This window comes from Bubalus kerabau, chromosome 11, assembly GCF_029407905.1.
Source record: "Bubalus kerabau isolate K-KA32 ecotype Philippines breed swamp buffalo chromosome 11, PCC_UOA_SB_1v2, whole genome shotgun sequence".
In the NCBI taxonomy this organism is placed as follows: Eukaryota; Metazoa; Chordata; class Mammalia; order Artiodactyla; family Bovidae; genus Bubalus; species Bubalus kerabau.
The window spans coordinates 101,584,905-101,595,700 of NC_073634.1; the positions used below are offsets into that span (position 1 = coordinate 101,584,905).

Below are 10,796 nucleotides of genomic sequence, written 5' to 3' on the forward strand. Positions count from 1 at the left end.
AACCCTTCACAGTATCAGGGAAAGCGTCATGGCATCCGGTCCCTGAGAGCGGCAGAAACTGCCCAGCCCGACAAGTAGTAGGTGAACTCCCTTGACTCGGGATTTCCGCACCACCTCCTCCCCCGCCTCTAGGATTTTTTTTCTGCCCTCCCGCGCCGATGCACTGTTTCTTCTGTGATCCGAACCATAAAAATTTCCATACACAAGTGGGGCCTTAGAAACCCAGTGTCTCGGATTTCGCCCAGCCGGAGGTGCTGAGTCGCCGATTTGCCCAGGTCCCCAGGGGCAAGATGGGGCGGAATGGGGGGTTCCAAGCTGTCCCGCCCCTCTGTCGGGCTCTTTCACCCAAGCTGAGGGCTGGAGCCTCCACCAGGTAGAATTCTCAGCAGGCAGCCCAGGGCTGGCCCCTCCCGGGGACCGGGAAAGGGGCGGGACTCGATGAGGGGCGGGGCTTGAACTGCTTGTGGGCGGGGCAAGGCGGAGTTGAAGACCCGGCCTGCGCAGAGAGCTCGGCTAACTGGGTAAAGCGCTGGAGGGACAGGGACGCGGCTCTGAGTGGGGTGGCGACCCGGGGCAGAGTCTGCCAGCGTGTGGGGGTGAGGCCGGGGGCCCCTCTACGGCGTCCCGCCCCTCTGGTCCAGCGTTCGGTCCACAGCCCCCACCTTCTGCCCCGTGCCGGCCTTTCTGTGCGACAGTCGCCGTGTCCCATCTTCGCGGGGCCCTTGTGGCGTCCGTGTCTACAGTGTCGGGACCTGGGCACGCCGGTGGAGGCGGGCGCGCAAGGCGAGGACGACGGCTTCAGGGAAGCCGGTGACTCGATGCGGGGGGTTGGGTGCTGCTGAAGCGACTTTTGCTTTTTCGGGGATGCCCTCCTGGGAAGGGGAATCGAGGCTGGGAAAGAACCCCAGAGCCCTCCCATCCCCCGCCCCAGGGTGGGTCTGGGGCTGCCTCCGCCCTTTTGGAGTTTCTGGGGCGAGCACCTGCGAGTAGGTCCCTGGAAACCGCAGCATGGGAGAACCGGCCCCGTTTTACCGCTGGGGATACTGAGGCCGCTACAGGGTCACTCGCCCTTTGGGATTGGGATTTGCTTCAGCCATTTTTTTCAGCCCCGGTGGAGACGGAGGCTCCTGAGGGGACGGGGCTGGGCGTGGACCCTCTTTGCTCGGCCAGAGCGTCTATCTGGGTGGGCGTCAGCATTCCTAGCCACCTTTGCTGGTAGTGGTCTGGAGCCCTGGCAAATGTGACTTGCTTACAAAACATCCTGTTGCCTGCACAGCACTGCAGGGGAAAGGAAGGAGGGAGGGTCAGGAGAGAGAACTATCAGCTCCCTTCTCACCTTCTGGAGTCTCGGTTCCCCCATCTGTAAAATAAGGATAATGGTTAGTGTCTCCTGCATTGAGATGGGGAAATGAATGGGAAGAGTCTGGAAGCTTGAGAGGCCAGTGTTTTAGAGACCCCTGGCAATGGCAACCCACTCCAGTACTCTGCCTGGAAAATCCCATGGACAGAGGAGCCTGGTAGGCTGCAGTCCATGGGGTCGCGAAGAGTCAGACACCACTGAGCGACTTCCCTTTCACTTTTCACTTTCATGCATTGGAGAAGGAAATGGCACCCCACTCCAGTGTTCTTGCCTGGAGAATCCCAGGAACAGGGGAGCCTGGTGGGCTGCCATCTATGGGGTCGCACAGAGTCGGACACGACTGAAGTGACTTAGCAGTAGCAGCATTTTTTGCCCACCTGGCAGTTTGTTCCACCTTTGCCAAATATAAGAAGGAAACCCAGTAACCCAGTCCTCCACCAAAATACTTGGCAAATTCGCCTTTTGTTCTCCTGGCCAAGATTGGGCAGGACGTAAGGGCAGACCCACATCTCATGGCCCGTCTTCCAGTGCTGTCTGCCCTGGGTCCCTACACTGCCTCTTCCTTACCTCATTCCAGCCAAAAGCTTCCTCTCTGTCACTTATTTGGATGGATCCTTAAGCCCAAGTCTGAGCAAGTCCCGGGGATGGCCATACTCTTCCTTGTTGCTGTGGAACATCTGGGGACAGGTAGCCAAGACCCAGGCCTCTCATGCAGAGAAGACAGAGCCTCTGTTCAGGCAGAGCCCAGATCCTGCCAGTCCAGGAGCCCCATTCCAGGATCCAGCCTTCATGACCTCCCATTGGTGCCAGGGTCCTGCCCCAGCAGGAATCAGGGGTACCCTCAGGATGATGGCTTAGGCGATAAGGATAGCAAAGCGGAGAGATCAGAGGCTTGATCTTCCTTGATTAACACAGAAAGCCAATAAAGCTACTGTGTTCCAAGGAGTCATCCTGAAAGAAGAACAGAGAGAGAAAAAGAGAGAAAAGGAAAAAAAGAACGACACGGGGAGACCAAGCTTCAGTGAGCGAGGCCCATAATTTTATTTTCAAAAGGAACTTTTATACCTTGACTTGTACATAGAGGGAAATGAAAGATGCAAAGTCATACAGAGTCAGCCCAAACATTACATCTGTTTTGTCTTTATCGAAACCAGGATTTTTTCTGCGTACCTTTCCCATAAACAATGTTGTGTACATTATCTTCTGGCCTTGGAGGCCTGTGAACATTTTATGACCCTTTTTTGATAAGGGCTGCTCAGCCAGAAAACTTATTTTCCTTTGAAGTGTTTTTTCTTTATTTCTCCCAGCCTCAGAAAGTACTAAACAGAGTTACATTCTCACGGAGCAAAGGTGCAGTGGGTCACAACAAAGAAAGAACCAATTAGCTCAAAGGTCTGATGTGGTTAATTCCAAGGCTACTGCTTGTTTTTCTTATATTCCAACTATGTTAACTAATGCACTCCCAGGTGCACAATGGAAAAGGGATATGGGAACTTGGCAGCAAGCATTGGCCCAATAATGAAGCCCTTTACCAGTACTATCTATTCTAATAATTTTTCATCCCTTAAAGGACTCTATGCTCATTAGGACTTTTAGAATGTTTTGGCTTACCATGCCTTTCAAGTTTGGGGAGTTGTGAACAATCTTGTGTGTTAATTGCAAGAGTATGGATAAACCTGTCAGGCAAGCTAGAATGCCAACAGAGGGGTTAAAATAGAAATATTCCTTTCATGTCCAGGAGACTTATTAACTAAACCCCTAAGTTGACTTTTTCCAGAGAAAGGTGGTCGGGGATTGCCCCCTGTTAATGTCAGAAGAGTTGGTGAAAGGCACAAAATAGTAAGACAGACAGATTTTGGTTTTGGGGTAGATACTCAAGCAGATTCAGGGGGTCCCTTGAGTTCTGATCAGCCTTGCTCATCAGATCTCTTCCACATGACCTTGTCATGGGTGGGATCTCCCGTGGTGGCTCCCGGCACATTGGTATCTGGCCCTAGTGACCAGTCTTCTGGACGGACACATGCCCCTCTGTGGGTCTGAGACCCCACCCCTTTTTGTTTTTCTTCACCCTCTCTTCTGCAGCACCCTCCCCCAAGAGTTTGGTTCTTCAGGGTTCTGTGCTGGCTTCTCTAGGTCCCAGGCATATGGACTCGGCCACTTCTTTGCTCCCCTGGTTTCTGTTACCATCTGTGTTGTGAATGCCCAGCCTGGGGTTTCAGGGCAGTCCTATCCTGTCCCTGCTTCTGGGACAGCCAGGATGTCCCCCAGGAACCCCACCTTCATCCTGGCACAAGCACCCAACGGGCTATCTCTCCCACCTAACCATTTTTTCCTCTTCTGTTCCTGCCTCTATCATCAAGGGAAAATGCAAGAGTCCTGCCAACCTCTTCACCCTCCATGACTGCCAAGCCTCTGTTCTGCCACCTCCTCTGACCCTGCCAGTTACCCTTCTCTGCCACCCCAGTGGGTTCTACCCATGTGTCCCACTGCCCCTTCATCTCACCCAAAACCTAGGAAAGAGATGAATTTCAAAATAATTATGCTGAATGAAAGAGGCCAGGCAATAGGGTATATATGCTGTTTGATTCCACTTTTATATACAACTAGAAAATGCCAGCTAATCTCTGGTGACAGAAAACATATTGAGGGCTGCCTGGGGGTGGGGTATGGAGTGTGTGATGAAGGGCGGGAGGGAAAGAGCATGAGGAATCTTTGGGGGGTGACGAATACGTTCACTGTTGATTCTGGTGGTGGTTCCATGCACGCTCAGTTGCTTCAGTCGTGTCCGACTCTTTGTGACCCCATGGACTGTAGCCCACCAGGCTCCTCTGTCTATGGGATTCTCTAGGCAAGAATACTGGAGAGGGTTGCCATGCCCTCCGCAGTGGTTCTATGGGGTATTTATATATATATATATATCATAACTTAACAAACTGCTCAAAAACCACAATGAATGGGGTATGGCAGGAGGACTTCAGAGCTCCCAATGGCCAAAGTTTGAACAATTTGATAAACAAAATTAAGTAGTATTGGATTATAACCCAAAATACAAAATAAATATCCATGAATCCATTCTGATATAAATAAATGATTGAATTAATAAATAGAGGAGAAGAGAAAAATCCCTTGTGCAGAATTCCAAATAATTTGTGTAGACATCCTGCCCTCAAGAAGGTGGAGAAAAACTCCGCCCTCCTTAGGTGCGGGCTGTGCGGGTTGACTCCTTCCCATGAGGACGGCGTGGGAAGGAGCATGAAGGGCAGCTGCAGAAAAGAAGCCCGACACTCACCCCCAGCCAGGTGACCAAGGTCAGCATCAAGGTGATCATGTTGATAGTATGTACCCTTGATAGAATGTGATTCAAAAATGGCACTTGACCTCTCTGCTCTTCCTCCCTAAACTCGATCTAACCATGAGGATAACACATGAGAAATCCCAGTGGAGGGACATTCAACACTACCTGAGCAGTTCTCCTCCAACCTATCAAGGTCATCAAGACCAAGGGAAATCTGAGAGAGTGTCAGAGCAGAAAGAAACCTAAGGCGTCATAACAACTAAATGTACTATGGGATCATGAAATAGGAAAAAAGGCATTATGGACAAACCAAGGGAAGTCTGAATAAAGCATGGACTTCAGTTAATAATGTATAATTGGTGGTTTGTTAACTGTAACAAATGTATCATATCAATATAAGAGGTTAATAATATGGAAAACTAGGTGCAGGATATATGAGAACTCTTTACAATTTTTCTGTAAATCAAACTATTTTAAAATTTTATTTTTAAAAACTTGTCAAATTGTGCACTTTGAACATGCATAGTTTATATTGCTTGTCTGATATTTGTGGGAAGATCTGTTAATGATTGATTTGATTTCTGTGATGGCTATAGGGCAACTCAGATTTTCTTCTTCTTGAATCCATTTTGGTAAGTTACAATTTAGTGGGAAATTTCCCATTTCATTATCTGTAGCATTTGCCTGTTCTTTTATAATTTGTATAGAATCTATAGTTATATCCTTCTTTTATTTCTGTTTATCTGTGCCTTATATCTTTCTGTCTTGAGAAATTTTTCTAAATTTCTGTTATTAGTCTTTTTCCTGTTTTTTGGCCATGCCGTGAGGCATGTGGAATCTTACCCCCCCAGCCAGGGATCAAACCCACACCTCCTGCAGTAGTAGAGCAGTCTTAACCAGGAAGTCCGTTATTAGTCTTTTCCAAGAATCAACTTTTTAGCTTTGATATTCCTATTGTATCTTTATATTTTATTAACTTCTTCTCTTAACTTTACTTTCTCCTTCCTTCTGTTTTCTTTGGATTTATTATGTGGTTTCTTTCATACATTTTTATTCTGGACAATTTGCTCATGATGTTGGGGCCTTTCTAATTATTCTAAAACACATCCTTAAGGCCATGAATGTTCCTTGATTTTTGTGAGCCCAGCAGGGCATTAAGAGTCTATTTCACACTAGATCTGGTTGTCTGGCAGTGAGGGCCCTTCACTGTGTACAGATTGCCGTTCACCAGGTTTGCTTTTCAAATGGACCCTCCCCCAAGGTGCACACCCCAACGTCCACTCGGGCCACAGGAGAACCAGGCACCCCTCCCTGCCTGCCCTTAATAGCCTCCCCTTCTCTGCTCTCCAGCAGTGTCTGATCCTGTCCATCCTTGCCTTTTGACTTTTCATGGCAGTAGCCCAACTCCAGTCCACAAGCTCCAAGATCAGAAATCGGCCCTGCACCTTCTCCAGTGATTCTCCAAAATAGCCCTCACTGGGCAGGAGCTGGTGGAAACAGCCCCTTCCCCTCCCTGCCCCTGGGAGGGATAATTCATAGATAAAAATGGGAGGGGTCTGATCGGGAAAGGGGGGACTTTAAGGTCGTCTGCAGAGGAGCCTATCCTACCTCTCCTAATGCAGCACACACTGGGAGGAAACACTTGGTGTGCCCCAGGGGCCTGTGAGAACTCTCAGCCATGCAGGAAAGGGAACATCGGGAGGCAGAAGGAGGCGCAGACAGTGGCAGAAGGACAGGGCTTCCAAGCTCCAGCCACAGGTCCACAGCACCTGCCAGGGCATCCAGGAACCCTGCCTGGACAGAGCTGAGTCCTGGAGCTCCTCAGCAGTCCAGCTGCAGCTACACAGACTAGGCTGCCAGGGCCTGAGATGAACCCAAGTCTCTTTGTGAGCAAGTCTGGGGTGTGGATGGCTCAGGACAGATGAGGACTGGGTTGTGGGGAAAAGAGATCTATATGGATCATGGGACTCTGATAGGCTGAAAACTACCACCCCCCCTCTCCCCCACTGCCGCCCGCAAAGGTATTTATGTCTAAATTCCTGCAAATGTAAATGTAACTTTATTTGGAAAAAAGGCTTTGCAGATGTGACTAAGTTAAATATTTTTTTCTTTATTACTACTTAAAAATTTTTTATCTAGTAGGAGAAGGCAATGGCAACCCACTCCAGTATTCTTGCCTGGAAAATCCCATGGACGGAGGAGCCTGGTAGGCTGCAGTCCATGGGGTCGCTAACAGTTGGACATGACTGAACGACTTCACTTTCACTTTTCACTTTCATGCATTGGAGAAGGAAATGGCACCCCACTCCAGTGTTCTTGCCTGGAGAATCCCAGGGACGGGGGAGCCTGGTGGGCTGCCTCTATGAGGTTGCACAGAGTTGGACACAACTGAAGCGACTTAGCAGTAGCAGCAATGTCTGATTGTTACAGTTTATAAATAAAATGTGTTACTCTCTTCAAAAACAAACAAAACAAGCTGTTTTTTTGCTTGGTATGGCCCAGTTTTATTTGTTTGTTTGTTTGTTTGCTTTCATGCAGATTGACAATATCCTAATTCCTGATTCATAATATGATCAATTGCATTCTATTTTCAGATTTCTAAAAGAATAAAATTATTTTCACAATTCACCAATATTTGAATAGTAGAAGACAGGTGTCCTAACCTGGTGATCAGCCTCTTCCTTCTTTCCATCTTTCCTTACTTCTTTGCTTTTTAAATAAATTGGGGTCTTCCCAGACCACCTCAATAAAGTGAATATTGCAATTCAAAATTTTTAATTAAATGGGATTTGATATGAAAGTTTTTCAAATTATCCAGGTGGCCCTAAATGTCATCATGGTGGTGGTGGTGGTGGTGGTTTAGTTGGTAAGTCGTGTCCAACTCTTGTGACCCCATGGACTGTAGCCTGCCAGGCTGCTCTGTCCATGGGATTTCCCAGGCAAGAACACTGGAGTGGGTTGCCATTTCCTTCTCCAGGGGATCTTCCTGACCCAGGAATCAAACCCAGCTCTCCTGCACTGCAGGGAGATTCTTTACCAACTGAGCTATGAGGGAAGCCCAAATGTCATCATGAGTGTTCTCATAAGATGAGCAGAGGCCATGAGAATGAGTCGCATTCTCGCTAATTTCTTTTGGCCGTCTCCTCCTCCTCTTTCCCTGCCTCCATTTCTGCTGCTGCTAAGTCACTTCAGTCATGTCCGACTCTGTCCGACCCCATAGACGGCAGCCCACCAGGCTCCTCCGTCCGTGGGATTTTCCAGGCAAGAACAATGGAGTGGGTTGCCATTTCCTTCTCCAACTCATGAAAGTGAAAAGTGAAAGTGAAGGCGCTCAGTTGTGCCCGACTCTTCGCAACCCCATGGACTGCAGCCCACCAGGCTCCTCCGTCCGTGGGATTTTCCAGGCAGGAGCACTGGAGTGGGCTGCCATCACCTTCCCCGAGGATAATAACTTGTAGAAAGGCCATGAGAAGCCAATCTAGAACTTTTCGGACAAGACGGTCGCCAGTATAGCATTGCCATGTTTAGCAAATAAAAACACAAGACACCCACTTAATAACTGCATGGGTTGTACTTATACTAAGAAATTACTTGTTGTTTATCCGGAATCAAAATTTAATTAGGCATTCAGTGCATCTCATATTTTATTTGGCAACTGTGTGAGCAGTCCCGGCTTCCACTCAAGAGATACATTCTGATTTGATCCCTTTAGTGAATGAGAACAGTGTTTTATTTTGTTTTTTTTTGGCTGCGCCACGTGGCATGTGGATCTTAGTTCCCAGACTGTGAATTGACCCTGTGCCCCTGCAGTGGAAACACAGAGTCCTGACCAGTGGACCACCAGGGAAGTCCCGTAACTGTTTTTAAGGTAAGTAAAGGATGGTTATATTACAGGATGTCATGCCCAGGTAGCACAGGACTAACATCTCCCAAAGGTCCTCCTATAGACAGGACACGAGCTTGGGCAAACTCCAGGAGGTGGGGAGGGACATGGAAGCCTGGACTGCTTCGGTCCATGGGGTCTTGAAGAGTCGGACACGACTTGGTGACTGAACAAACAAACAATAGACGGTGACTGCAATATCTGTTGCAGGTTCAAGGGTTTTAAAATATAGAATATGACTCGGAGGCAGTACCATGTTAAGGGCTGCAGCATCCAGAGGGTCCTAGGTATACACATCTCCATTCATTCAACGGCCATTTAAAAAATGTATTTATTGGACTTCCTGGGTGGTTAAGAATTCACCTGTCAATGCAGGGGACACCGGTTCCATCCCTGGTCTGGGAAGATTCCACATGCCTCAGGGCAGCTACGCATGGGCACCACAACCAGAGATTGGCCCCTTCATGCAGCAGTGAAGACCCAGTGCAACCTAAAAATAAATAAAATTATTTATTTGGCTGCACCAGGCCTTTAGTTATGGTACGTGAGATCTTCAACCTTCATTACAGCATGAGGGATCTCTTATTAACAGTTCTGGCATTTGAACTCTTAGTTGCGGCATGTGGGATCTAGTTCCATGACCAGGGATAGAACCGGGCCCCGCTACACTGGGAACACAGAGTCTTAGCCACTGGACCACCGGGGACAACAGCCATTTTTGAGTGCCAACATTACATTTAGGCACTGTTAACAGGGCTCTGGATAGAGCAGTGAAAAACCAAATAGCCAAAAATCCCCGCCCTCCTGGAGTTTACCTTCTTCCGGACAGATACAGATGATAAACAATAAAAGGGCGACAAAGAAAAAGGGGATAGAGTGCTTGCTGGGTGGGGAACAAGTGTGGTTGCAATTTAAATAGGTTGCCGGAGGGAAGGCCTCGCTTAAAAAGTAATAACAGGCATAGTGCATTTATCTTTATTTTTTTACAGAGGCTTCTGGCAACCCTACATCAAGCGAGCCTGTAGGCGTTTTTCCAACAGCATTTGCTTACGTCATGTCTCCGTCAGGTTTTGGTAATTTTTGAAATATTTCAAATCCTTCAACAGCAAAAACATTATGACTCACTGAAGACTTAGATAATTTATTCTTTTTTTTTTTAGCAATAAAATGTTTTGTTAAAAAAAAAAACAAACAGAGGGAGATTATGCACAAAGGAGAAGGCGATGAGAAGACAAGCAGATACTGGAGTAGTGAGGCCACCCATGCATGAGTGCTGGAGAGGCAAGGACCAGTCCCCTGGAGACTCCCGAGGGCGTGTGGCTGCCCACACCTTAGAGTCAGCACAGTGAACCTCTGATTTGGGGCTTCTGGCCTTCGGAATGTGTTGTTTTAAGCCAATAAATGATTGTTTGTTGTAGTAACTCAATGATTTGAGAAATTCTCAGCCTATCTAGGGGCTTCTCTGGTGGCTGAGACTGTAAATCCTCGTGCCAATGCAGGAGACCTGGGTTTGATCCCTGGGTCAGGAAGATCCCCTGGAGAAGGAAATGGCAACCACTCCAGTACTCTTGACCTGCCTCTTGAGAAATCTGTATGCAGGTCAGGAAGCAACAGTTAGAACTGGACAAGGAACAACAGACTGGTTCCAAATCAGGAAAGGAGTACGTCAAGGCTATATATTGTCACCCTGCTTATTTAATTTATATGCAGAATACATCATCAGAAATGCTGGGCTGGATGAAGCACAAGCTGGAATCAAGATTGCCAGGAGAAATATCAATAACCTTATATACGCAGATGAAGACACCCTTATGGCAGAAAGTGAAGAAGAACTAAAGAGCCTCTTGAAGAAAGTGAAAGAGGAGAGTTAAAAAGTTGGCTTAAAGCTCAACATTCAGAAAATGAAGATCATGGATCTGGTCCCATCATTTCATGGCAAATAGATGGAGAAACAGTGGAAACAGTGGCAGACTTTATTTTCGGGGGCTCCAAAATCACTGCAGATGGTAACTGCAGCCATGAAATGAAAAGATGCTTGCTTCTTGGAAGAAAAGCTATGACCAACCTAGATAGCATATTCAAAAGCAGAGACATTACTTTGCCAACAAAGGTCCATCTAGTCAAGGCTATGGTTTTTCTAGTACTCATGTATGGATGTGAGAGTTGGACTATAAAGAAAGCTGAGCGACAAAGAATTGATGCTTTTGAACTGTGGTATTGGAGAAGACTCTTGAGAGTCCCTTGAACTGCAAGGAGAT

The 10,796-nt window shown here is 47.6% G+C and overlaps 1 long non-coding RNA gene across 2 annotated transcripts; it reads left to right on the top strand.

Annotated features, from left to right (window-relative positions):
• The first annotated feature begins 375 nt into the window (after positions 1 to 375).
• On the top strand, positions 376 to 9,959 carry LOC129622620 (uncharacterized). Of its 2 annotated transcripts, XR_008700083.1 has the most exons (5): positions 4,654 to 4,668; positions 5,252 to 5,287; positions 8,431 to 8,523; positions 9,528 to 9,611; positions 9,699 to 9,959. It is a non-coding gene; the product is annotated as an uncharacterized LOC129622620 (long non-coding RNA). The 2 variants fall into 2 exon arrangements; XR_008700082.1 differs by lacking the exons at positions 4,654 to 4,668; positions 5,252 to 5,287 and adding an exon at positions 376 to 521.
• Positions 9,960 to 10,796: the final 837 nt, after the last annotated feature.